The sequence below is a fragment of the Tupaia chinensis genome, unplaced genomic scaffold (assembly GCF_000334495.1).
Source record: "Tupaia chinensis unplaced genomic scaffold, TupChi_1.0 Scaffold000119_2, whole genome shotgun sequence".
Lineage (NCBI taxonomy): Eukaryota > Metazoa > Chordata > Mammalia > Scandentia > Tupaiidae > Tupaia > Tupaia belangeri.
The window spans coordinates 1600552-1627250 of NW_006159586.1; the positions used below are offsets into that span (position 1 = coordinate 1600552).

The following is a 26699-nucleotide window of genomic DNA, read 5'->3' on the forward strand; positions in this document are numbered from 1 at the left end:
AAATAAAAATAGCTCTCTCAAAGGAATGATGTGAAGATGAACTGTACTGAAGTATTAAGATACACTTAGCACTTGGCAAACAAGAGATTTTTTAAATGGATATTATTATTGAAATGATCAAATTATTAACTCAGCCTAAGTGTTATGAGAATACAAGATGAACCCACTGCCAATGGGAATTATGACGAGTGGAATGGGGGAGTAAGAACGGGCGTGGCTTTTCGCAAAATGCAGGCTCTGACATCACAAGCGCCTGCAGCCTCCGCTGTGAATGGAGGTAAAATGAAGAATTAACAAATAGGGACTTGCCCCAGGTAGAATACATCCCCCCAAATCCTTGTGTTCAGCCCATTGAAATGGGACCAAGAGGTGAAAGCTTAACCTGATTATGGTGAGGAAAGGTGGGGTCTTTGGGCAGGGATCAATCTCGTGGTCTTACGTGAAGAGAACCGGGCCAGAACAGTAGAGGAACTCAGGGGCGCAGACCCGCCCTGCTCGGCCGGAAGTCTGCCTCCCATTCTGCAATGCCTTTGGATTTGCTAGCCCCCAGAACTGTGAGTCTTTCAATCTCTACTTTTATCATTCGCCCCACCTGGGGTATTTCTGTCAACAACCCAGCAATGGACTAAGACAGGACCTTAGCCAGAAAATCCACGGCGTTCCGCTTTTCCGTGAGAAACATGTCCTGAGCACCTGCCCTGTGCCAGGCTTTCGGGATTCGGAGAGGAACGAGTTTAGTTGCTGATCTCAAAATCACGACCCGGCTCGCATCACAGAGGGCAGAGGCAATGGGCTTCTGATCCCACACCCCAGCCCCCCGCTGCAAAGCCAGAAGGGAGGCAGAGGGCTGTGTGTCAGTGCTGCGTCCTCAGCCGGCAGAAGCTGCAGGATCCACAGCTCAGAACGGGCCCCATGTTAGGGGAATTGAATGGCAGATCATGACCCAGGGTCACGGGCCCAGTTCCGTCCCTCTAAGCTGCTCCTCTGCAAGCCTCCCCAGCCCTGCTCCTCCGGAGCCTGGAGTATCTGGAAGGCAAGGTTCACGTGAACAGGAGCCCAGCCCTCTGTGCAGTGGGGCCAGCAATGTCCAGTCCCTGCAGTGTGTTCAGAAATGTTTGCTGAGTGAATGAATGGGCCAATTTAAGTTTTAGGAGAGTAATCCACTTCAGGACCCTTCCTGTTATACCTGCAACAACACACATGAGATCATTCGTTTGTTTTTAATTGTTTGCAAAGAGCACATGCACTCACCAGAGAGAGACAGAGAAAGAGGGAAAGTGAGAAAGCACTCCCTACATGGAATGTTCGTAATTAGGGAGGCTGTAACCCCTTCTCCTCCATTTCTCCCGGGCGTGTGCGCACATGCATTCAGCATGTTTTTCAAGCTGCCAGGTTCTGGGACTTAACCACAAACTAGACTAGACCACGTGGGATCCAGCTACCTTAACCACCAGGTCACAGTGGACCCCTCAGGAGGTCTTTCAAAACCACCAGCCCTCACTGTCTCCGTCTAGAAAGTGGAGTATCGTCAGGGCATGCACCTTGTCGTCAACCCTCGACTGCATGCTTCGATTCCAACCATGCGATCTGTGGCTTTGGTGTCTCCCAAATTAGAGGAGAAGTTCCTTGATGGGAGGAACTCTCCTATTTGCTGAATTCAGTTTATGGATTTACCACCAGGGCTGTACCATTTTGGGACTTCATCCTAAACTTATTTTTGAGGCCTTCAGACACGAAAAGCTTGTGTCAGAAAGCGATACAAAGTGGATGATTCTTTGAGGTAGGATCCTTTCCCCTGACTTCTTGACATCCTCAGAAAATCATGGACCACACCGGACTGTGAGCGAGGTGGAGACACCAATGATAAGCAGAACCTGGCCGTCCAAAGTAAAATCCTGGATATATGTGCAAGGTGCCTTGTTCAGGACCTCAACAGTGCGATACAAGGAGGCAGAGAACACATCGAGCGTAACTCATGGGGAAAAGGGAGTGTGGTTTTATTGTCCAAGATAATAAAGACAAGGTTTATTTATTTCTTTATTCATTTATTTTAATTTGACCAGAAAGAGACACACAGAGAGAGAAAGGGAAAATGAGAAAGTAAGCCACCAGGTCCGGGACTCGAACCGTGGTTGGCCATGTGGGAGTGTCCAGCCCCTTAACCATCACACCACCTGATGGTCCCCAGATTTTAAATTTCAGGAATCTACCAGAAGAATGTATAAAAATTTTTAAGTGAAAATTCTAAAGCTGAAAGATAAAATAAGCCAAATTAGGAATTTAATGAATGGGTTTAACAACTGATTAGATGAGGATGAAAGAAAGAATTAGGGGACCAGCAGTTGGCATAATGGCTATGTCGCTGGACTCCCATGTAGTTGACCGCAGTTCAAGTCCTGGACCGGTGGCTTAAACTTATGCCGGGCACGTGTGCATGCGTGCCCAAGACCTTGAGAAGAAAATGGAGGAGAAAGGATTGCAGCGTGGCTATCGCCACTGGGGGGGAGGGGGGTGATTTCTCCCTTTCTGTCTCTGTCTCTCTCTGTCTTTTGGGTGAGTGTACGCACCCTATAGCAAAACCCCTCCAAAAAAAAGAAAGAATTCGTTAAAGAAACAAAAGTCAGCGAGCTGGCAGGTGGCATAGTGGTTAAGGTGCTGGACTCCCACATGGCCAACCACAGTTAGACCTGGACCTGCTTTCTCACTTTTCTCCTCCCTCTCTTTTTTAATAGTTACTGAATCTTAAATACACACAGTGTGTCCTGTAGCAATTTTTTAAAAGTAATAATAATGAGGGACCAACAAATGGCACAATGGTTACATCGCTGGACTCCCACATAGTCAGCCATGGCTAGAGTCCTGGACTCAGCAGCTTAAACTCACACTAGGCATGTGAGCATGTATGCCCAAGATCCTAAAAAGAGAATGGAGGAGAAGGGATTGTGGCATGGCTATTTCCCCTTGGTTGAGGGGGGCGGGTGGGAACGACAATTTCTCACTTTCTGTCTCTCTGTCTTTCCAGTGAGTGGACATGCCCTATAGCAAATATCTCTTAAATAAATAAATAAATAAATAAATAAAAGTTAAATAAATACTTTTTAAGTAAAAAAAAAAAAAAAAAAGAATCATGGAGAGACAAAGGGATGAAAACACATAAGGATATAAGAGAAATCAGGAATAAAGTCACCCAGCAAGTGAATTGGTATAAACTACACTGGCGAAAGCAAAGTTGGCTTAACATTCAAAAATCAATCATTGTAATTCGCTATGTTACCAAATTAAAAAAGAGGGACCAGCAGTTAGCATAATGGCTATGTCGCTGGACTCCCACGTAGTCGACCGCGGTTCGCGTCCCGGACCCGGAGGCTTAAAACTCACGCTGGGCGCGTGTGTGTGCGTGCCCAAGATCCCGAGAGGAGAATGGAGGAGAAGGGATTTTGGAGTTCATGTTGATCTGCAAAGACACGCTTCTAAGTGCCTGTCACTAGCCTGATAAACTCGTCATTTAAGAATTTATATACTCTTTAGTTTTAGTTTTTGTTTTTTTAAGAGAGATTTTTGCTCTGGGCTGTGTACCCTCACCAGAGGGACAGAGAGAGACAGAAAGCAAGAAGTCACCCCCCAGGGCAGATGGCCATGCCACAATCCCTTCTCCTCCATTCTCCTCTTGGGATTTTGAGCATGCATGTACATATGCCTGGTGTTAGTTTCATTGTGGTGTAGTGGTTAAGGCTTTGAATCCCACATGAATGACTCCATGGTTCGAATTCTGGACCCAGGAGACTGAAAAATACTTTGGTCATATGTGTGTGCAAGCCCAAAATCCCAAGAGAAGAATGGAGGAGAAAGGATTCTAGTGTAGCCATCCTCCCTAGAAAGGGCGATTTCTCACTTTCCTTCTCTCTCTGTCTCTCTCCAAACACATAAGGATATAAGAGAAATCAGGAATAAAGTCACCCAGCAAGTGAATTGGTATAAACTACACTGGCGAAAGCAAAGTTGGCTTAACATTCAAAAATCAATCATTGTAATTCGCTATGTTACCAAATTAAAAAAGAGGGACCAGCAGTTAGCATAATGGCTATGTCGCTGGACTCCCACGTAGTCGACCGCGGTTCGCGTCCCGGACCCGGAGGCTTAAAACTCACGCTGGGCGCGTGTGTGTGTGTGCCCAAGATCCCGAGAGGAGAATGGAGGAGAAGGGATTGTGCTATGGCCATCCTCCCTAGAAAGGGCGATTTCTCACTTTCCTTCTCTCTCTGTCTCTCTCCAGTGAATGCACATGCCTTATGGCAAAAGTATAAAAATAATAATAATAAAAAACAATATATGAAGCACTTTCTTAAGCTTGATCCACAGTTGATGCATATTCATTTTATTTTTATTCTTTATATCTTTCAAATGTGCACTGTGTAATAATCTTTTAAATGTATTTAAAATTCAGTAACTATTTAAAAAATTTATTGAAACCCTGACAGTTTACTGTTTTCTTATCTCAGAGAAAAAGAACAATGAATGGAACCACAAGAAGAGACGTTGTCCTCCATGGGATCGCCATGAACTTCACAGACGCCAACTGAGTGTGTCTTACAAAGTCAAGTCCCCACTGGTTCAGCTCAACAAAGACACAGAACCACTGATCCTCTATAGCCCGAAGGCCCATTCTGGGAGGTAAGACAAAGAGATCCTTGTTCTCTCCAGTGAACTTAGCAGATGTCTCCCCACCTCCCACCCTCCGGAATCTCAGAATTCTTGGCCAGGTAAGAAACTCCCCAGCAATTCTGTCTCTGACCAGGATACTCTGTAATGGCAGCTCTTTCTTACTGAACACATTTTTTGGAAGCATCTTTCATGTGCCAGACTGTGGGCTAACTCCCTAGATAACTGAAGTGAAATGTGACAAACAGGACTCCACCCTCAGAGCCTACGAGGGCTAAAGACAAGCAAATGGGCAAATGCAATAGACAGTGTCAAATGCAATGAGCATGTGACTCTGTCCACAGGGGAAGAGGAAGGGAGGCTCCCAAACTCGGAGTGGCCTTTAGAGACATGGGCCAGAGGAAGCAGCCTCTGAGATGAGAAGGCACATGGATGCCATCTTCTCGCTTTACTCTCTTACAGCCAGTAACATCTCATAGATCTGTCACCCAGTGACAAACCTTTTGTTTCTTTTTTTAAAGAATCATTTATTGAGACCAGCAGTAGGCATAATGGCTATGTCGCTGGACTCTCACGAAGTCAACCGTGGTTCGAGGTCCTGACCCAAAGGCTGAAACTCACACCGAGCGCATGTGCGTGTGTGCCCAAGATCCAGAGGGGAGAATGGAGGAGAAGGGATTGTGGCATGGCCATCCCCCCCCCCGGGGGGGGGGCGATTTCTCGCTTTCTGTCCCTCTGTCTCTCTCTGTCTTTCTGGCAAGCGCACACACCCTATAGCAAAACCTCTCCCCCAAAATTATTTATTTAATATTATTATTATTATTATTTTGCATTTGCTATAGGGCACTTTCACTCACCAGTGGGAGACAGAGAGAGGGAAAGTGAGAAAGTAAGTGATGATAGTGGCGATGGTGGTGGCGTGGGGACACCGGTTCCAAATCTGCCTCACACACATTATGTGACCTCTCTGGGCCTTGGTGTTCCCATCTGTAAGCTGACCACAAACAGATCCTGCCTCTCAGGATGGATGGTGACGAAGCTGATTTAAGGGAAGCCTTCTGAGATACACAAAGCTTTCCCTTTACTCTCAAGTCTGGCCAGGTTCCTCAGCTCTTCTATTAAGCCGAGAACTCCTCCCTACTCACCCAAGACAACTTTTACCACCCAGTCCAGACCTGGGCTTACATAGCTCCCAACTCTGGACTGCCACACAGCTTGAGGGGCCTGAGGGGGATCAGAGAAGCCTAATGCAGAGTGCGTGGCAAGATGGTCTTTCCATCCTGACCTGGATCGCAGCTATTCTCACTCCCTTGAGAGAGGGCACCTGCACCTATATTCCAGAACCTCCTTCCAGACACTTTCCTAGGGTTTGTTGGGACAGGAAGTCTGCTCAGGGCTTTTCCTATTGCCCAAAGGATGCTATGCATGACAGCACCACCAGGTGGCCCCAAGGAATCAATCACCGCCTAGGTCTACTCCTGTGGCTCTAGACAACATACTACCTCAAAAGCGCAGAAACCTAAAGCACAAAGGACCTCAGTAGAGATAGTCTAGGCCCCGTCCACAGCCATTGGAGATCGCAGGCCCTCTGATTCGTGAAAACGACAGACCCTCTCCCCAGAAAAATGCCCCTGCACATACATTCAGTACTGTGTACTGCGTCAAGGCACCCTCGATGGTCTCCCCAGACATATCCATGGATATCTTATAACTAGGTTTTCTTATAACTCAGCCCAGGAAGGTCGCCTTTACTACCTAGGGTATCTTATAACTCAGCCCAGGAAGGTCGCCTTTATGTCTGCCACCCCCTCACCATCTGCATATCCAATGAGGCCTAGCAATACCACTCCCTATGGTCAGAACACGCCTGTACTTAACCTGTGGGGCCCGAGAAAAAAGCAAAGATTAGCTTATTTAATAGTGGGGCTTATCATAGTGAGGATCTACAGTAGTGGGGTGGGACTTTGTGATTTGGGGAATTGTAAACTGATCAGTTGTCTGGGAGCCCTAAACCTGGAATTTCTTTCTTTCTTTCTTAAGAGGTTTTTACCGTAGGGCCCATGTGCTTGCCAGAGAGAGAGAGACAGAGACAGTGAGAGGGAAAGTGAGAAATCACCCCCTGGGAAGGATGGTCACCCTACAATCCCTTCTCTTCCATTTTCCTGGGATCTTGAGCACACACGCACACATGCCCAGCGTAATTTTTCAAGTCACCGGGTCCAGGATTCAACCATGGTCAGCCATGTAGGAGCCCAGCATTGTAACCACCACACCATCTGCCAGCCTCCTGGAGTTTAAATAAATAAACGACTTATGCTTCTTTTGCCAAGAAGACTCACCGCCCCCATGACCACACGTCAGAGTGCAGGGAAGAAGAGGGGCATTGGTGAGGGAGAGAGGAAGAGAGAGGCAGGGCTTAGGACACAGGCTGCCCCCATCTCTGACGCTGAGCCCCCTGGAGTCTCAGTGAACCGCTGCACTTAGGAGAACAGATCTCAAGGCCTTGATTCCAGCAGACACGCCATCACCCCAGTACGGCCAAATCACCCCAAATAAGACAGTAAACTGACTAGTGATCCAGGAGAAGGAATAATAAAAGCAAAATTTTAATGCCGGGAGAATCATGGGATGACTAGTAGAAACGGAAGTGCCATCATCTCCCTGCCTTCTGCTCGGCACCTTCAATGTCAGTCAGTCTGGTCCGGGTGCCAGTTCATCAGCAAGCATGCCCTGAGGGATATTGCGGGTCAGGTTCTGGAGGGCTAGAGATGCAGTGCTGATGAAGAGACCATCCCTGGCCTTTGAGAGGTCTCTACCAAGCAGGAAAGCCAGACTAGGCAGAGAAAGGAGGTGAGAGAGTGTGGAGGGAAGGAGATGCCGAGCTGGAGTGGTCAGGGAGGGCATCACGGAGGGAGGGGCCCTTAAAGGACAGAAGCTGGCTAGAAGCCATAGCCTGGAGTGGACATGAGCTAGAGGCAACAATGCAGAACACAGAAACATTTTCCATCTCGTCAGCCACATCTAGGTCTCTTTGAACCATCAGACCTTGATTTCATTGCTATCAGTTGGGTTGTCGGAAAAGTCATGATGCATTTTTGCATAGAAAAACATGGAGAAAATACGTCATGATTTTTCCAACTCAATACATACCTATTCCACTGCTTGCCCCAGCCACCAATTCTCCTCATGAGCATGTTAGGGCCGTCTATTCTAACACACTGGAGAAGGTGAGCACTCGCATATCACATTCACTCATAAATGTCTCACATACATTTCCTATGTGCTAGGACTATTCCAGGCACTGTGGGAGGCTTAAGAAACACGGCAGTGAAAAGCACATCCTGCCCTCACTTGTACTGACGAGGAGCTTCTTAGAGTTAAGTTCTCTGTTCCCATTCCTTTCCCTTGCAGGTCTAATTGTGTTATCCCTGCACCAACACCTGGAACCCACAACTGTCTTCTTAAAGAGAGGACACTAACACAATTGAGACTTTTCTCAATATGTCAGGGTCATTTATCTAGTCTGCAGTTTTTTACTGGGTGACAGCTGTATGCCAGGTTCTATTCTGGACACTAAGGATGCTACAGTGGAGCTCAAGACAGGCATGTCCATTGTCTTACCACCTAGTGAGAAGAACACGCTAAAAAATAATGACGCCCATAATTAATCACAGTTAGGGCACAAGCATCAAGCAGTAGAACACTTTGAAATTACATAAGAGAAGATTTGAAGGAGAGGAGCTGGGAAGAAAGACTTTTTTGAGGAAGTGATGTTTAGCTGAGAAGTGAGGTTTAAGCTGAAACCAAAGAGAGTAGGAAGAAGCCAGATGGTAAAGAAAAAAAAAAAAACAGAGCATCAAGCAGGGGAAATTACATGCCTAAGGGTGGGAGGTAAGAAGTTATATGACTGATATAAACCAGCATGGCTGGAGCAGGGGCCCCACAAACAATGGTATCAAGTCCCTCAAGGTTTCTGTAGGCATCAGGCACTAGGTAGAAACACTACTACCTGCTCCTGGAAGACATGGAAAGATCTGCCCTATGAAACCCAAGAGAGACATAATCTACTCACGGGGTGTTCTCTAGTGTGGGTGCCGGATGATGGAATTCACCTGTATTAAGAGTTCCATATTATGGGGACCAACAGGTGGCATGGTGGTTGAGGCGGTGAACTCCCACATAGCTGACTTTGGTTCAGGTTCTGGACCTGGCGGCTTGCTTTCTCACTCTCTCTCCCTCTCTGACTGTAGTTATATTAAAAACAGTAAATTTAAAATTAAAATAATTCTTTAAAAAAAAAAAGAGTACCATATTATGAGCCCAGCCTGCATACTTGGTAGCAAAAGTGAACCACAATGATAAAAGCCATGTGGCCAACAGTGGTTCAAATCCCTGGGTTGGCTTGAAAACACACTGGGCACGTATAAATGTAGCCAAGATCTTAACTAACTGGAGTGCTGTGGAAGGGACTCATGGTGTGATGAGGCCTGTCCTTCTGTCTCTCTCATGTACTCTCTCATATTCTTATCTCATGAAAAAATAGACTTATGAAAGAGAACAAATAGCACCATATTCTATCATGTTTCTGCTATTCAAAACTGCTATAGAACTATTAGATGATAGGCTTGGAAAACTCCCAAAGAAACCTTCTAGAGCAGGAGTTATAATCCTGGCTACACAACAGTATGTTGAGATACTTGGAAATGCCTATGCTTATTCCCTACCCCAGATCAAGTAAATTAGACTATCTGGGCATGCTACCATGGCATGAGTGTTTTGTAAGGCTCCAGGATAATTCTAATAAGCAGCCAGAGTTTGAGACTCACTACCCTAATGCAGCCCTCCTTTAACACACATAAAATAACTGAGGCCCTTCTATACCATGTGTCCATATTCACACTACACACAAATAGAGTGAAGACGAAGCAGCAGACTCTCTCCCAGAGCTGATCCCCTATGGCAAAACCAAAACAAACAAACAAACAAGCAAACAAAAAACTTCATGGATAACCACATAGGAGAGGATGATGTTGGACCTCTTCTTCACATCATACCAAAAGTTAGCTCAATATATGTAAGAGCTAAAACAACAAAACTCTTAGGAAAAAACAGAGAAGTAAATCCTCATATCCTTGGGTTCAGCAAAACCTTAGATACATCAAAAGCACAAGTAATTACAGAAAAAATAAATTAAATGGAGTGCATGAAAACTATAAACTTTTGGGGCTGGCAGGTGGCTAAAGGGCACTGGACTCTCACATGATCAATCATTGTTTAAGTTCCGGAGCTGGTGGCTTGCTGTCTCACTTTCCCTCTCTCTCTCTCACTCTGTCTCTCTCTGGTCAAATTAGAATAAATAAATAAAGTTAAAATAAAATAATTATTTTTTATTACAAACTTGTTATGCAAACAATACCATCAAGAAAGTGAAAAGGTAACCCACAGAATGGGATAAAATACTTACAAATTATATCTCTGTTAGAGACTTGTATCCAGAATATATAAAAAAAAAAATGCTTATAACTTAACAATAAAAAGACAAATAATCGAATTTGAAAATGAGCAAAAGATCCAAAACAGACATTTTTCAAAGAAGATCTATAAGCACATGAAAAGATACCCAACATCGTCGACCATTAGGGAAATGGAAATCAAAACCACGTGACACACCACCTTATTCCCATTAAGATGACTATAACAATAACAGCAAAAAAGGCAGAGAATATAGTTAGATTGTAGAGAAATTACCTTCATACATGTTGGTGAGAATATAAAATGGTCCAAGCACTTTAGAAAACAATTTGTAAGTTCCTCAAAATATTAACCACATGGGTCAGCTGCAGTGGTGTAGGCAGTAGGGCCCTGCTACGTGATGCTGGAGCTGCATGAAGACCCAGGTTTGAATCCTAGACCAAACATGCCAACCGCACCTGCAGTCATAGCTAACTAGTGACTGGGGCAGGAAGATTATGGCATGGTGAGATCATGTCAAAAGTACCTATCGCTTTCCTGTCTCTATCTCCCATCTCTCATTTTTTTTTAAAAAAAAAAAGGACCAGCAGATGGGAAAATGGCTACATCTGCGGACTCTCACACAGCTGACCACAATTTGAGTCGTGGACTCGGTAGCTTAAAACTCAAGCTGGGGTGGGAGGGGGCATGTGTGTGTGCCTAAAATCCTGAGAGGAGAATGGAGGAGAAGTGGTTGTGATCTGGTCATCCCCCCGGGGGTGATTTCTCACCCCTCTCTCTCTCTTCTCTCTCTCTCCCTCTCTCCGGCAAGCACACATGCCCTATAGCAAAAATCTCTCTCTTAGAAAAAGAAAAAAGTCAAATATAAATTTACTACATAACCCAGCAATTCCACTCCTAAGTATGTATCCAAGAGAAATGAAAATATATGCTGACATAAAAATATATACATTAATGTTCATATCAACATTATTCCTAAGAGCCAAACATTGGAAACAACTCAAATGTTTATCAGCTAACAAACTGATAAACAAAACATGATATATCTATACAATTAAATATTACTTACTTGTTAAAAAACAATGAAGGGGGACCAGCAGATGTTGTAATGGTTACATCACTGGACTCCTATGTAGTCGACTGCGTTTTGAGTTCCAGACCCAGCAGCTTATAGCTCACACTGGGCATGAGTGCTTGCATGCCCAAAATCTCAAGAGGAGAATGGAGGAGAAGGGATTGCAGCATAGCCATCATGCCCACTCCCAGGGGATGATTTCTCACTTTCTATCTCTGTCTCTCTGGCAAATGCACATGCCCTATAGCAAAAATCTCTCTCTAAAAGAAAAAAAAAACAGTGAAGGATTGATGCATACTACATCAATGGATTTTTGAAAACATTATGCTAAATGGAAGAAGTTAATCACAAAAGACCACACGTTGTTTAATTTCAATTTTAAGAAATGTCCAGAACAGGCAAATCTCTGGAGACAAAAAGTTGATAAGTGGTTGTCTAGAGCTAAGTGGGGGGAGGGAGAAGGAAAATAGTCACTACTACTGACTACTACTGGAACCCGTGCTAATGGGTACAGGCATTCTTTTCTGGGTGATTAAATGTTCTAAAATTGATCGTTTGGTAGTTTCGCAACTCTGTGAACATACTAGAAACCACTGAATTATACAATTTAAATGAATAAATCATATGGCATGTGAACTGTACCTGATTAAAGCTGTTTTTAAAAACCTATGTTAGGGCCAGCATATGACATTGCTGGAATCCCACATGGACAATCACAGTTCAAGTCCCATACCCAGTGGCTTAGAAAGTATGCTGGGTGAGTGTGGATGTGTGCCCAAGATCCCAGGAGGAAAATGGAGGAGAAGGGATTGTGGCATGGCCATCCCCCTAACAGGTAATTACCCTCACTTTCCCTCTCACTGTCTCTGTCTCTGTCTCTCTCTGTCTCTCTCTCTCTGGCAACCACACATACCCTAAGGCAGAACCTCTTAAAAAGTAAAAAAGGCAGTGTTATGTACTACTTCTCTACTCTGGGTGGTGATGGGTCATTACTCTCTTAAATTTCATGTTTTCCATTTCTTCTTTTTCAGATTTTTATCCCACTTGTTTATCTGAACTTATGTTTATCTCTGACCTGGCCTCCTCTCCTCTGTCTCTCCTTCTCTCTCTCTCTCCTTCCCTCTTTTATTTTTTCTTTTTCTACCCAAGAAAGAGTTCTAAAAAATTCTCAGAAGTGCTGCCTTTGCAGATTTGCTCATGCAGAGAGCTGATGTCACCAGACAAGTGGTTTTCCAGTGAGTCAATGGGCAATAGCTGAGCTTCGGGGCTTTTCCTTTGTCAAAATTATGATTTACCCAAGTAAATTGTATATATCACCTAGATTGTGTTTTTAAAGAAAAAAAAAAAGAAAAGGAAAGCCTAACTCCTGAGGTAGTTAGAGCCTAGAGCCAAGTTGATTGTCTGGGCAGTGTAATAGTTGAGGAAAATTTAAAAAGCCTTTTCTGAAATCTCGTCTTACCCAGGTACTCCAGCTGCTAATGGGGGCCAGCAAGAGTTAAGGCAAATAATGGCAAAGAGACAAACCCTGAGGAAGCCATAGCAATATGGCCATAGCAATATTTCTAGTCTCACATGGTCTTCCAAATTTTCGGATAATCTTACAAAAGGCAGAGTCTAATTGCCCTTCCATAGAGTGTTGCTCAGCCTTAGGGTCTTTCTTCTAATGAGTAGAAACTAGCAGAATTGATACTGCGTGGGTCCTCTTCCTCACTCACAATGTCTGCCCTTGGGACCCAGCCTCCTCGTTATGAGGAAGTGCAGGCCTCACAGAGAGGCCATGCACATGCAACAGCCAACTTCCCCAGCTCAGGTCTTAGCCCAAGGTCAATGCTAATCTCCAGGCATGTGAATGATGAATGTGGGATCCTTCAGTGACTTCAGTCCAAACTTCTAAGCCCACAACTGAAACAGAGATGACTTATCCCCGCCAAGTCTTTCCCAAACTGCAGACTCCTGAGGTGCTAGTTGTCTATGCTGAAAAACAAATTAGTCCATAACTTGGCAGCTTGAGATCATGTTTATTTTCTCACAGACTCTGTAGGTCAGGAAAGGGGGCATGGCTAGCTGACATCAAGGCCTTTCACAGTCTGTAATCAAGGTGTTGGCTGGGGCTTTAATCATCTCAAGATGCAACTGGGAAAGGCTAGACTTCCAAGCTCACTCACACTGCCATTGGCAGGATTCGTGTCCTTGCAGCCTGTGGACTTAGGGCTTTTAGCTCCTTGTCTCATGATCTCTTCCCAACATGGCAGCTTATTTCATGCAAGCCAAGAAAGCAATAGAGTGAAAAATGACAGCAAGACCGAAGTCCCAGTCTCTATAATCTAACTGCTGAAGGGATGGCCCATTACTTCTTGCAATCTCTATTTTGCCACATCTTATTCATTAGAACCAAGAGAAGAAGTCCACGCCACATACAAGGAGAGGAGAGTCTACAAAGGTGACCTTACCGGGAGCCGTATCAGAAGCTGCTTTTGCAATGAGCAAAAGGCATGTTCTGTTATTTTTAATACACTAAATTTTGGGTTTGCAATGCAGTATTAGATAACTGGAAAACACCATAAAATACAGAGAGGGAAAAGTTAGGTAGAAAAATGATATTGGTTGAATATTTGCTTTGTGCCAGGATCATCTTACAGATGGCAAAACTGAGGCTTAGAGAGTCTTAGTGACTTGGCACAACCACTAGTAGGAGAATAAAGATGAAAACCAATTCTATCGGATTTCATAGCCCAGGACCTTTTCATTCTTCTGTGTTCCTTCCTGTGTTTTGAGGAGACACAAAAATTCCAAACCTCTTGAATACTGTTCTACAAATGATTTTTTTCAAATCTCTAAATTTAACCAATAGAGACTATTTTTAGTCACATTCCCCACCCACACTCCTTCGACTTCTAGTTATAAAGGATTTTCCTCTAAGCGCAAATTCTGTGTCTTGCAAAGCTGGCAGAACCAGTCCACCATGTTTAGCTGGATCTTCCTCCATAAAAACAAGTTTTCTGGAATACTATCACTTACCCATAGTGAGGATATAGATTCCAGCAAGTTGGTTTCAAATGCTAAAAACAGAACATGAGGCAGACATCTGCTTGAGCAGAGAATGTAAAGTCCAACGGTTTCTGCTACTGGTGTCTCTTTTGACCTAGTCCCATCCCTTCAAGAGGTGATTCAGGCTGAACACATACAAAACTTCTTACTAATTGATTCAAGAATCCAAGACAGGATTCTTGGATTTTTCACTGCAGATCTTTTTGTACAGAATTTAAAAATATGTAACACGCATGTCACTTACCTTTAAAAAATCTGTTTAAAACTTGGTCTCTATCTAGAGAAACTGAGGCACTAGTCCAGGGTAAATTTCATGGTTGCTATTTCCTGTCTGGTGCTGATTCTGCACTACCCACATGTGGTCGGGACCATGCTGCAAGCATCCACACTGAGATCAAGTCTGGGAACAGAAACTGGAACACTGGGAACAGAAAGACCAAACAGATGACCATTTCAGGAATACCCTGCCTGCCTACTGGGGAGGCAAGGAAGATTTTTCCAGAAGCAGCAGAAGACCCAAAGCCAAATCCTATATTCTCAGGGGCTGAGTGATATTCTAAAAGATGAATCAAACCAGAAGATCACCCCACTTTTCTACAGTCCAGCGTACCAATAATGGTAACAAGAATGGAGATTACTGTTATCTAATTAGAGTATGTAGTTAGTCCATCAACATTTAATTTAATTATTGATATGGTTGGAATTAGGTCTACCATTTTAGTATTTGTCATCTGCCTCTTCTGTTTTTGATTTTTGGGTTTTGGGGGGTTTTCTTTTTGTTTTTACTCTGCTGCTCATTTTTTTCTTTTTCCATTGGTCTATTGAAGTATATTTTAGAATTTCATTTCAATGTATCTATTACTGTTATTTTTTAAAGGTCTCACCAGAGATTACACTATATAGCATTAATTTTTCATAGAGTTAATATTTGCACCTTCACATAAAATGCAGACACTTTACAACTGTATAATCCCACTTTCTACCCCCTACCCAGTACTCTTTATGCTATAGTTGCCATGTGTATTACATCTACATATGCTGTAACCTGCAAGAAATGCAATCATTGACTTTAAAAATAAGCATATGTACTATAAAGAAATTGAGAAGAAAAATAATCATACATTCATGCAGATATTTATCATCACTAATGTTCATTATTCCTTGCTAGAAGTCCAAGTCTCCCTCTTATGTAATTTCCTTTCAGTTTGATGAACTTTCTTTGCCTTTCTTTAAATTCAGTTTTGTATCCTTCTTTTCTGAAGGATATATGTGCTGGATATAGAATTCTAAACTGCCTACCCCCCCCCACCCCATTTTAAAGGTGTTGTTCTACTGTGTTCTGGCCTCCATCCTTTCCTTTCCCATAAGAAATCTGTGGGCATTGAAATGATTGTTCCCCAGTGTATCATGTGTTGCATTTCTCTGGCTGCTTCAAAATTTTCTCTTTATCTTTGGTTTTCAGTGCTTTGATTATGGTACACCTACTTGTGCTTTTCTTTATGTTTATTCTACTTAAGGTTCACAGTGTTTTTTGAGTCTACATATTTGTTTGTTTGTATATTTTTTCACAAAATTTTGGAAATTTTCAGCCATTACTTCTTCAAATATTGTTTATACTTCATTCACTCTCTCCTCTCTCTCTACATATATTCAAACCTTTTCAAGTTATCTTACTGGATAACTTCTGGAGGCTTTACTCACTTTTCAAAATCTTTTTGCATTCTCTCTTCTTTGGATCGGATCATTCCTTTTAATGTACCTTACAGTCACTGATTCTTTTCTGTCATCTCTATCCTGCCATTGGGTTCATATCACTATTAAACTTTTTATTTTTTTAAGTTCAGATGTGACTTTTTTTATTTTTAAAATTTCATGTGGGTTTGTTCATTTGTTTTTATCTCTTCCTTTTTTTTCTTTTTTTTCTTTTTTTTTTTATTTTGGAGAGATTTTCACTATAGGGCACATGCACTCGCCAGACAGACAGAGAGAGACATAGAGACAGAAAGCAAGAAATCACCCCCCAGGGGGGATGGTCACGCCGCAATCCCTTCTCCTCCATTCTCCTCTCGGGATCTTGGACACGCATGCACACACGCCTGACGTGAGTTTAAGCCACCGGGTCTGGGACGTGAACCGCGGTCGGCTACATGGGAGTCCAGCGACATAGCCATTATGCTAACTGCTGGTTCCCTGTTTGTTTGTTTTTATGACCTCACCAAAGAGACAGAAAATGAGAAGTCCCCCAGGGGAAATGACCACGTTGCAATCCCTTCTTCTCCATTCTCCTCTTGGTATTTTGGGCATGCACACACACACACCCACCATGAGTTTTTAAGCCGCCAGGTCTAGGGCTCAAACCATGGTTAATTACATGAGAGTTCAGTAACATAACCATTACGCCATCTGCTGGTCCCTCATCAGGTGGATTTTTAAAAATATTTCTTTTTTCTGTTGAGATTTTCTCCCTCTTTTAATCATGCAAATGCATTTTCCTTTATCTCATTGAGCATGGTTATAATAGTGGCTTCAAAGTTATACAATCGTTTCAACATCTTGCTCACCCTAGAGCTGACTTCCACTGATTGTCTTTTCACTTGAAAACAATCACGTTCTTCTGGTTCTTTGAATGTCGAGTTATTTTGGATTGCACCAAGGACATTTGAATATTATGTTGTGGACAGTCTCGATTCTCTTATATTCTTCCAAAGATTGCTGAAATTGTTGCTTTAGAAGGCAATTAGCTTGATAGACTGAAATCTCAAACTCTGACTTGGCCAAAGTAGGCAGCAGCTCAAAACTCAGTTCGGTTATGTTGGCCTTTAGCTCCCTGCTATTCTGAGTCTGCCCTAGACGTGTGGGTATAGGGGTCAGCCAGAGAGTTAAGCAGAGTTAACCAACACAATTTGGAGTTTCTATTTTTTGGCTCTCTCTCTTTCCTGAGATTTCTCCCTACACTTTGCAGTGGCCGTGGTCACCCCTAGCTCTTTCCTCTGATGTATCAAGCCAGAAAGGTGGTAGATTATTTCCTATCAGAGTTCTAGTTACCTCACACATGCTTCCGCAACCTGCTTTCAGCCTAAAGCCATTAAAACAGGAAATTCATCACATGCCAGTCCTGCTTTCTATGTTTCAACTCCTTTCCTTTCCAAATTCTCCCTGGTTTTTTTTTGTTGTTTTTTGTTTGTTTGTTTGTTTGTTTTTTTAATACCACAGAGCTTTTAAGTCATCGCTTTTTTGCATTTTGTCCAGAATTTACTGTTATTATTTACAGGATGGCAAGTTTATTAGGACCTCATTCCACCATATCTATACTATTTATTAAATCTCTTCTACATATTCATTTTTCTCTTTTTTTCAAGTTTTTTAAAAGATTTTTTAAAAATTTATTTATTGTATTCATGATGGAGAACACATGCATGTACATTAAGAGAAAGAAAGAGAAGCACCCTTGTCAAAGTCTCATCATCCCACAATTCCCTTTTTCTAGCCCTCCAGCTCATTAGAATCCTGGGCACATGTATCCAGCATGTTCTCAGACCAACCCAGGGATCTGAACCTATGGCCAGGTGTGCCTTCCAACACCACAGTTCAGTTTGCTCTTACTATGCTACCAGGCTGGACCTCTCTTTATTTATTTATTTATTTGCTTATTTTTACTTTTAATGTTTCCTTTTACAAAAATCATGCATAGTCATGGGGAGATTATATAGCACTGAGCAAGGTAAAGAGTAAAAAGTTAGTCTTTCATTCCTCCTCAGGCACCTCCCTCAGTCCCAGCTCCACTTCCCATTGGTAAACACTGTTATCCATTTCTGAGGTGCCGCTCCTGACATTTTTCTGCTTATGTACAAATATGTATATGTACATTGAGTTCTCTTACACCAAAGAAATCATGCTGCAATACACATTTTTAATTTTTTTGGTTCATTTCCAAATTGTCATAGATAAAAGTATCTTACTTCTTTCCAGTGGCTGCATGGCATTTCGTTGCATGCATATGCCTTTATATTCTCAACACAGAAGAGGTTTAATGTGATCCCAGAAAACGGAATTCTCATGTCAGAAGAGGTTTAATGTGATCCCAGAAAACGGACATTCTAGCATTTCTCCACTTTTCACTGTTACAAATCACACTGCAGCAAACATTCTTGCACATATATCTTCACACATTTGACACAGTATATAAAATTCTAAAAGTGGCGTTACCTGCCCAAAGAGAATATGTATTTTAAAATTGGGTCGCACTTTTTTTAAAGGATTATTTTATTTAACTTTACTTATTATTATTATTTTCCAGTTAGATTAGAGAGAGAGAGAGGGAGAGAAATGGGGAAAGTGAGGTCCAGGACTTGAACCATGGTTGGCCGTGTGGGCGTCCAGCACCTTTAACCATCATCCCATCTGCCAGCTACAAATTGAGTTGCACTTTTTAAAATATTACTTCTGATCTAAGTTGCTTTGAAAAACAGAGTTTTGACTAGATGCTAAGAAGCAAAAGACAAAAGGACTACGCGAAGACTGTGCTTTCGTTAATAGTGTTTCCCATAGGGATACAGGTTAAATTATGAAATGACCTTATACGCACAGTGGTTTGAAGAAACAAGTAAATATATTGTAGAAAATGAAAGTCAACTTTTTCACAACTGGAGAAAAATGTTACAAATATGTCAGGGGAGAAAGCTAGAATGAACTCTGTTAGGTCAGCTTAGTCTTAGTAGTAGAGATACTAATATAAAGTCACTTATTGTCATTGTAACAGAAATGACTATAACAGGGCTAACCCAGTAGCACAACACTTAAGCACTGTGTCCTGGGAGCCAGGTCTCATTTGACTGACAGGGACTGAAGTCCTAGACCCAGGGGTTCGGGAGACATGCCTTGCTTAGGTACATGCATGCCCCGTAAATATCCTGGGAGGATGGAGAATTGGAGGAAAAAAGATTACAGCATAACCACACTCCATTGGGGAGGTTGCTCTCTCTCTCTCTCTCTCTCTTTTTTCTGGTGAGTATACATGCTCTCTGGCAAGTTAAAAAAAGAGATATTTTTTAAATAAGAAGATACAATTCATAGATGGATAGATAAAAAAACAAATGGGTTCACATGAGTTAATATATGTACCTATATTCTTAGCTCTTTCAACGGAGAGGATTTAGGATCAGCAACATCCCAATAGCAATCTGCACATCTAGTGACCAAATCTGGGTTTCTAAATACCATTTTCCAATAGAAAGAATGAAGGATCCCTGGAGAAATGGTTGACCCTGAAGCTGGAGCAGAAAAATACAAGATTAACTCGGAGCACCCTATGGTACTAGAAAGTAAGGAAGCACTTGATGAAGATTATGAGGGCATGTCGAAGGACATGGACCTCTCTGTAAGGGCCCCCAATATGATAGTTTCAAATTATAATGTATCCCAAAGAATAAAAACTACGTGTCAGTCCATACCGATATAAATAAATGATAGAATAAATAAATAAAGAGAGGAGATGAGGCAACTCTTCCTTCTTAAAAATGCCAGCCAATAAATGTGGATTGTAGACAACCACCAATAGTACATCGTAACAATTGCTGCGGGCAGGATTTACTAATGAATGCTAAAATTAGTGGGTGAAATTTAGGAAACAGAAGACAGCTTCAAAACAGGCTCCTCAAAATATTTATTTACTGTGGTGAGACACATTCACAAATTCACTGAGAGTCCTCTCTCCAGGAAATGCAGCTTAATTTTCCTCCCCTTGAGAATAGGCTGGACATAGCAACTCTCTTGTAATGAATAGAGTATAAAAGGGGAAAACACTAACTTTAGACTGGAGAACCCTGACCAACCACACCTTAGCTAAATGATCCAAGTTAACATCCTCAGTAACAAGTTATGCGGACACCATGTACCCTCTGACAAGAAAGACATGCCACTTCTGTGGTCTTCCCCCAAAATCCATAACCTCTCCTCAGTTTAATGGTGAGAAAACAAGATGAACTCAATTTGCAAGACATTCCACAAAATACCAGACCGGGACTCCTAAAAAGTGTCAAGGTCACAAAAGACAAAGAAAGACTCAGGTATTGTTGACAGTTTGGAGGTGATGAAGGAAAACATGAAGACAAATACAAAATAGTATCCTGGAACAAGTTCTGGAACAGAAAAAAGACATTAGTAGAAAAACCAGGGAGCCAGCAGATGGCACAGCAGTTGCATTGCTGGACTCCCACATGGCTGACCATGGTTTGAATCCCAGACTTGTTGGCTTGAAACTCATGCTGGACACATGTGCACATGTGCCCAAGATCTCAGGAGGAGGATGAAGTAGAAGGAATAGTGGCATGGCCACCCCCCCTCCCACCCAGAGGTGATTTCTCACCTTCTCTCTCACTGTCTGTCAATCTCTCTCTCTCTCTCTCCCTGCCCCCTCTTTCTCTCTCCAATGACCACACATACCCTAAGGCAAAAACCCTTCTCGCTCACTGTCAATCTCCCTCTCTCTCTCTCTCTCTCTCTCTCCCTGCCCCCTCTTTCTCTCTCCAATGACCACACATACCCTAAGGCAAAAACCTCTTTAAAAAAAAAAAAAAAGAAAAGAAAAAAAATGAGAAAATTCTAATGAAGTCTATAGTTTCATTAATAATATTGTACCAATGTTAATCTTATAGTTTTCATTATCATACCATGGTAATATAAAATATAAGTATTAGGAGAACCTGAATTTAAACAAACAAACAAACAAAAACAACTCTCTGTACTATCTCAGCAACTCTTCTCCAAATCGAAATTATTTCGACTTAAAAAGTTTGACAAATAGTTGCTCTACTTTATAGTCCCACCAAGAGTGGATAAGGATGCCCATCTCCTCACATCCTCCCCATAGTTATTCTACTCCCAAAGGCTTCCATTGATTTGGTATGTTCGAGTCAGATGTAACAATTACACTAACAGCTGCCATTTATTGCACACTTAATGTATGCCAGACACTGTCTAGTACTTTACATACGATTTGTCATTTAATCCCACCAACAACATTATCGATTCCGTTTTATGGATGAGATGTTGAGCACAGAGAGGAATAGTAATTTGCTCAAGGTCACATAGCTAGTCATTGGAGGAGCCAGGATTTGAACCCAGGGAGTCTAGCTTCAGAGCCCACATTCTTCAACTACTGTGCTCAGTTTGCGGGAGTCTATGGAATTATTGCTTTGAGGTATTAGGAAGTCCCATTACAATAATAGTTGGAATCACAAAACAGAGAGCCATAAAATTTGGAGGAAGAACTATTTAGATAATTCTTCCTGAAGCAGCAGAATCCATAGTCTCATTTCCCAAAATGTAGTCATCCTCCGGCCACCTCCTTGATTTCTGTCATGGCTGATATAACCTGCACTCTTACTCACTTAATATCTTTTAAATCAACTCAATTGTTCTTGCTTAAGTAAATTATTTAGAAAGGAAAGTGACCTCATAACACTATTATAAATGGAAAAGCAATATCATTTACTTTAAGTAAATGGTAACCTAAAAATAAATACCATAGAAACAAAACAATGTCAATAACTTACAGTCAGATGCTGTAGCCTGCCAAAGGCTCTGAGTCTGAATAAGCTCTGTTCTGTCTTAGCTAAAACAGGAGAGATTTAGCAAGTCTTAGAGAGGTGTTCATTAGCAGCACCAAAAGTAAGAAGAATTCTAAGAAAACTGGAAAAAAAAATAAAGCCTTCTTTGTAATTTAGAATTAGAACATGGAAACTCCAAAGGAACAGTGACCTAAACAAAAATAGAAACTTATTTCAGTCTTACACGAAAGTCCGGAGGTAAACCAGGGCTGATATGATACTCCATAATGTCATGAAGAGATGCCTTCTACCTTCATGTTCCAGCAGGTGCCATTTACAAGCTCATTTCAAGGCCCAAGGTTGCTGCTCCAATACCAGCCATCACATCTGCTTTCCAGGGAGCTGCCAAAAGGAAAGAGGAAGAAAAAGGAACATATCTTCTCTTTAAGAACACTTCTTCACTGACTAAAGCTTAGTCACATAGGCAGAAAAACTAGAAAATGCAGCTTTTATGGTGGGCAGCCAAGTGCGTAGCTTAAAAAAGAAATCTATTATTAGAGGAAAAAGTGGGGAATGGACATACAATAACAATCTCTGCGATTTCATGATTCTCTGAGCTGTACCTGTGTGCTTCCAGGATTCCCCCTGGGAGGATCACGTAAGTCTCTCTAAGCATGAATCTCTAAGCATGAACCTCCAGCAGACCTCTTCGACTACCACAGAATTTGACCTCGACTCCACACTGTTGCTTCTGAACAGGGTAAAGCACTGCTCTTCGCTGCCAAGGTCTGATTTTGTTATCAGGCTCCTTGCGGGCTGCAATGCCTTCCGAGCTCATCCCTCCCTGGCTCCTTGAGCTCAGGAGCTGTAGTGAGGCAGTTATGGGGGAGAGAGCATTATGGGGGAGTTCATCACCCCCAGGTTTGCTTTTGGCTCAGTCCCTCAGTAGCTGTGCTGGCCATGGTTCCACTCTGAGCCGCTTCCTCCCTGAGCTTGACACCGCCACACCAGAAACAGCCCTGGCAACAGACCCAAAGAGCCAGCTAAGTGCTTTGTGTCCCAGACCTGGTGGCTTGAAAAACACACCGGGTACATGTGCATGTGTGCCCAAACTCCCATGAGGAAGAAGGAGAAGGGCTTGTGGCATGGCCATCCCCTAGGAGGTGCTTTCTCACTTTCCCTCTCTTTGTGTCTGTCTCTCCAGGGAGTGTATGTGCCCTATAGCAAAACTTTAAAAAAAAATTGTTTTCTTTTTAGGTTAATTCTTATTTGTTTCTTCCATGAACAAGAGGGACAAAGAGACCCAACAGGGTCTCCACATTGCAATCCACCTCCAGATTCAGCCAGTCCTGGATCACGGGCAGGCATGCAGCCAGTGCACTCAGGGAGGTCTCTGGATGTGAACGAGGAGCCTTCCCAAGTAGGTCAGCCTCACAGTGTTGGGTTTTCCTGCTGCACCACTGTGTGGCCCTTTTCCTGTGTTTTTCATGTAAGATGCACCTCTGCTGGTCAGGGGGTCAGGTGACCCCAGGCCACGCCAGCAGACACTTGACATCCAGGTGTTCTGCCCCAGCTCATGCCAGAGAAAAACCCAGCACTTTCGATGGGATTTTGAAAACACCACAAATTGCTGGTGAACCAGCCCCACTTTTGGCATCTTTTTCTCTCTCTGCCACTCCCTGGCCTCCTCCCAGGTTGGAAAGAGCTAATCTTCCCTTCCAATCTTCTCACTTCACTAGTTAAAAAAGGAAGGGGGGAGGTGTGGGGCGGCAGGGACCCAGAGGGGAAATGGTTTGGCCAAGACCACACAGTGTGGGTGGAGAGAAGATGGGACCAAGTCGCAGGTATCCTGATGGGTGGCCACTGTCCTCCCCACTTCCACACACTTCCCCTTGCTCAGCTTCAAAACTCCACCCAACAGCTCTGACTGCATGAAGTGGGAGCCAGCTTGGCACAGGAGGAGGAGAAGGAAGAGAGGGAGCCCTCCCAAAGAAAGTTGTTTAGAGTTGTCCACACCCAAGGATACCGGGTAGAAAGGAGGCCAGGATCAGAAGGCCGAGGCCATGCCAGAATGCCCTAGGTGCCATAAATTAAGTAGCCAAACATGCCAGACGTGTTCTAATGACCCGGCACACTGACAGCGTGTCTGAAGGTTGCAGTCTTTATGACAGGTCCCGTGACATGGATCTGGCTTGTTACATGATCTTGCCTGGGTGATAAGTGAAAGTATTGTTTTTCCCCAACATCATCTAGATCAAGCTCAGGAGCAGACCACCCAGAGAGCAGTCACGGCTTGTCACACATAAGAGAAGAATAAATTACAATGTGTTCTTATTCCCAGCCCTTAAGGAAATTACTGGCTCCCTCATCTAAAGCATCCAAACCATCCTGGGCCACTGTCAGAGAAGTTAAGTGTTTGCTGTTTCCTTAGTAGCCATGTGACCTTGAGCAAGCCGTAACTTGCTGGGGAGCTCCGTTCTTCAGTCGTGAAGTGGCAGGATTCACTCCTGCATTGGCTCAGAGGGCTACCATAATGACAATCGTAAGAAGGAGTGCTCCAGTGCAGAAAAGATTGTCTCATGGTTCTGCAGGCCAGAGAGTCAAGATGGAGTATAGGCAGGACGGGGTCCTTCCAAGGAGCAAGGATCGGTCCTATGCCTGGATCCTAGCCCAGAGGTTTACCATCATTGCTGTTCCTTGCCTTACACATTAAACAATAATAATCATAAATAAAATTAAATAAATAATTTTTTAGAGGTTTTTGCTATAGAGTGAATGCGCTTGCCAGAAAGACAGAGAGATAGGAAGCCAGAAATCACCCCCCAGAGGGGATGGCCATGCTGCAATCCCTTCTCCTCCATTCTCCTCTCAGGATCTTTGGCATACATGCACACGCACCCGGCGTGAGTTTAAGCCAGGACTCGAACCATGATCAACTACATGGGAGTCCAGTGACATAGCCATTACGCTAACTGTTGGTCCCAAATAACTCTTTAAAAAAAAATAAAAAGAAGAAGCATTGCTCTAATGTTTGCCTTTCATCTTCATTATCTTTCACATATACCCGGGTCCAAGTGTCCCCTTTTTCTCTAAGAATACTAATCATGTTTAAATCATGATTAAAATTATCTCATCTTGGGGACCAGCAGATGGCGTAATGGTTATGTCACTGAGCTCCCAAGTAGTCAACCACAGTTCAAGTCCCACACCTGGTGGCTTAAAACTCACACCAAGCATGCCCAAAATCCCAAGAGGAGAATGGAGGAGAAGGGATTGCAGCATGGCCATCTCCCTCTGAGGGGTGATTTCTTGCTTTCTGTCTCTCTGTCTCTCCAGCGAGTGCACTTCCATTTCACCCTGGTCTAGAGGCTTGCAGAAGGCCACCTGTGTGAAAGGACAAATAGGTAGCTAAGCAGACAGAATGGAAGAGGTTGCGTGGTTTTTCAGGATCTGGGGGCCACAGAGAGGTGGCTGTATCATAAGAGGCAGGTGCATGGCAGGTGGGGGAGCAGGAGGCACAGAAAGCCCACCTGAGAGCCCACATGGCTGGGTTATCTATGCTTCCCTGACCTGCTCGATATGACAAGACAGACCCTGGAAAGGCTTTGCATAGAGGTAGGGCCTCTCAGCTGGTCCACAACCAGGCCGGAGGAGGCTTTGGTTTCTTTCCCACCGTACCTAAGGATCTGCGGCCATCAGCAGCAAGCTTGCCCTAAATGGCACTGTCCTGGCCACCTGGGCAGGGGAGCCAGTCTGAGCGAACCGTTTTGCCATCAGGCTTTCCTATTTCCACCCCTTGGGATCTGGACAGGTGAACAGAGGGTTGCCATTTCCCACCTCCATGCATAAATGTGACCTGCCTCTGCAGAGGAGCCTGGCTCTGGAAGGGGTGAGGACGAAGCCCCACAGTGGTCCCTGCCACCCTCTCCTCTGCCTGTGCTCCCTGCACTCTGTGGCACAGAGACTTGGAGTAACTTGCCTGAGGTTGTGAAGCCACAGGCAGAGCCAGCCTGTGACCCTAGCTGGTGGCTCCTAAACCCTGTGTGTTCTTGCATCAGACTGAAGCTGGGCACTACCCAGACCAAAGGCTCAGGTATGCCTTGTGGGGTGGAGGAGAGGACTCTGGTACTCAGCCTGGGAGAAGGGCGGAATCTTCTGCCATTGTGCGGCAGCATTTTCCAAATAAAGGCCTCGAAGAAGGGGGACCAGAGCTGGGAGAAAGACAAACCCAGCACTAGCAAGTCATTGGAAAGGGAGCCCTTTATGTCCCCACTTCCACCTTAGGGAGCCCCCTCAGTAGTTGTTTTGCTTTTGGTTCCACTCATTGACGATTTTGTTGGAAAACATATCAAGCACACAGATGAGAATAGAAAGTAAAACTCAACCTGCTACTCAGATTTATCAAATTAACATTAAGCCATACTTGCTCCTAAAAAAAGCGTTTAAGGTTTTTCACAATAGGGCATATGTACTAGCTGGAGAGACAGAGAGAAACAGAGAGCAAGAAATAACCCCCAAAGGAGGATCGCCACGCCTCAATCCCTTCTCCTCCATTCTCATCCTAGGATTTGGAGCACGCGCACACACGTGTCCAGCATGAGTTTCAAGCCACCGGGTCTGGGACTCAAATCGTGGTCTGACATGTGGGAGTCCAGTGCCTTAACTACCATGTCAAATGCTGGCCTCCAGATGTTCACTTTTAAGAAAGGAAACAACAGAAGAGTCAAAGCCCCAAGAAGAAAAAACCACTTTCATGAATTTGCCATTTATGACTCCCATGCAGATTTGTATAGCTATAATACATATTGATGTATTCCTGCGCATTTTGTAGTACTGTTTGTGTGTTTGGAAACCTGATCCGAATGGCCTCACGCTGGTGTTCCTCCTGCTTCTCCCGC

The 26699-nt window shown here is 43.5% G+C and overlaps 1 long non-coding RNA gene across 8 annotated transcripts in view; it reads left to right on the top strand.

Annotated features, from left to right (window-relative positions):
• The first annotated feature begins 248 nt into the window (after positions 1-248).
• The window catches only part of LOC102500247 (uncharacterized), a 91381-nt gene continuing 64930 nt past the window's right edge, over positions 249-26699 (top strand). For all 8 annotated transcript variants that reach the window (XR_001370086.2, XR_333966.3, XR_001370085.2 and 5 more), the window contains exons 1-2: positions 249-554; positions 4500-4671. This is a non-coding gene — a long non-coding RNA (uncharacterized LOC102500247). The remainder of the gene's footprint in view (positions 555-4499; positions 4672-26699) is intronic.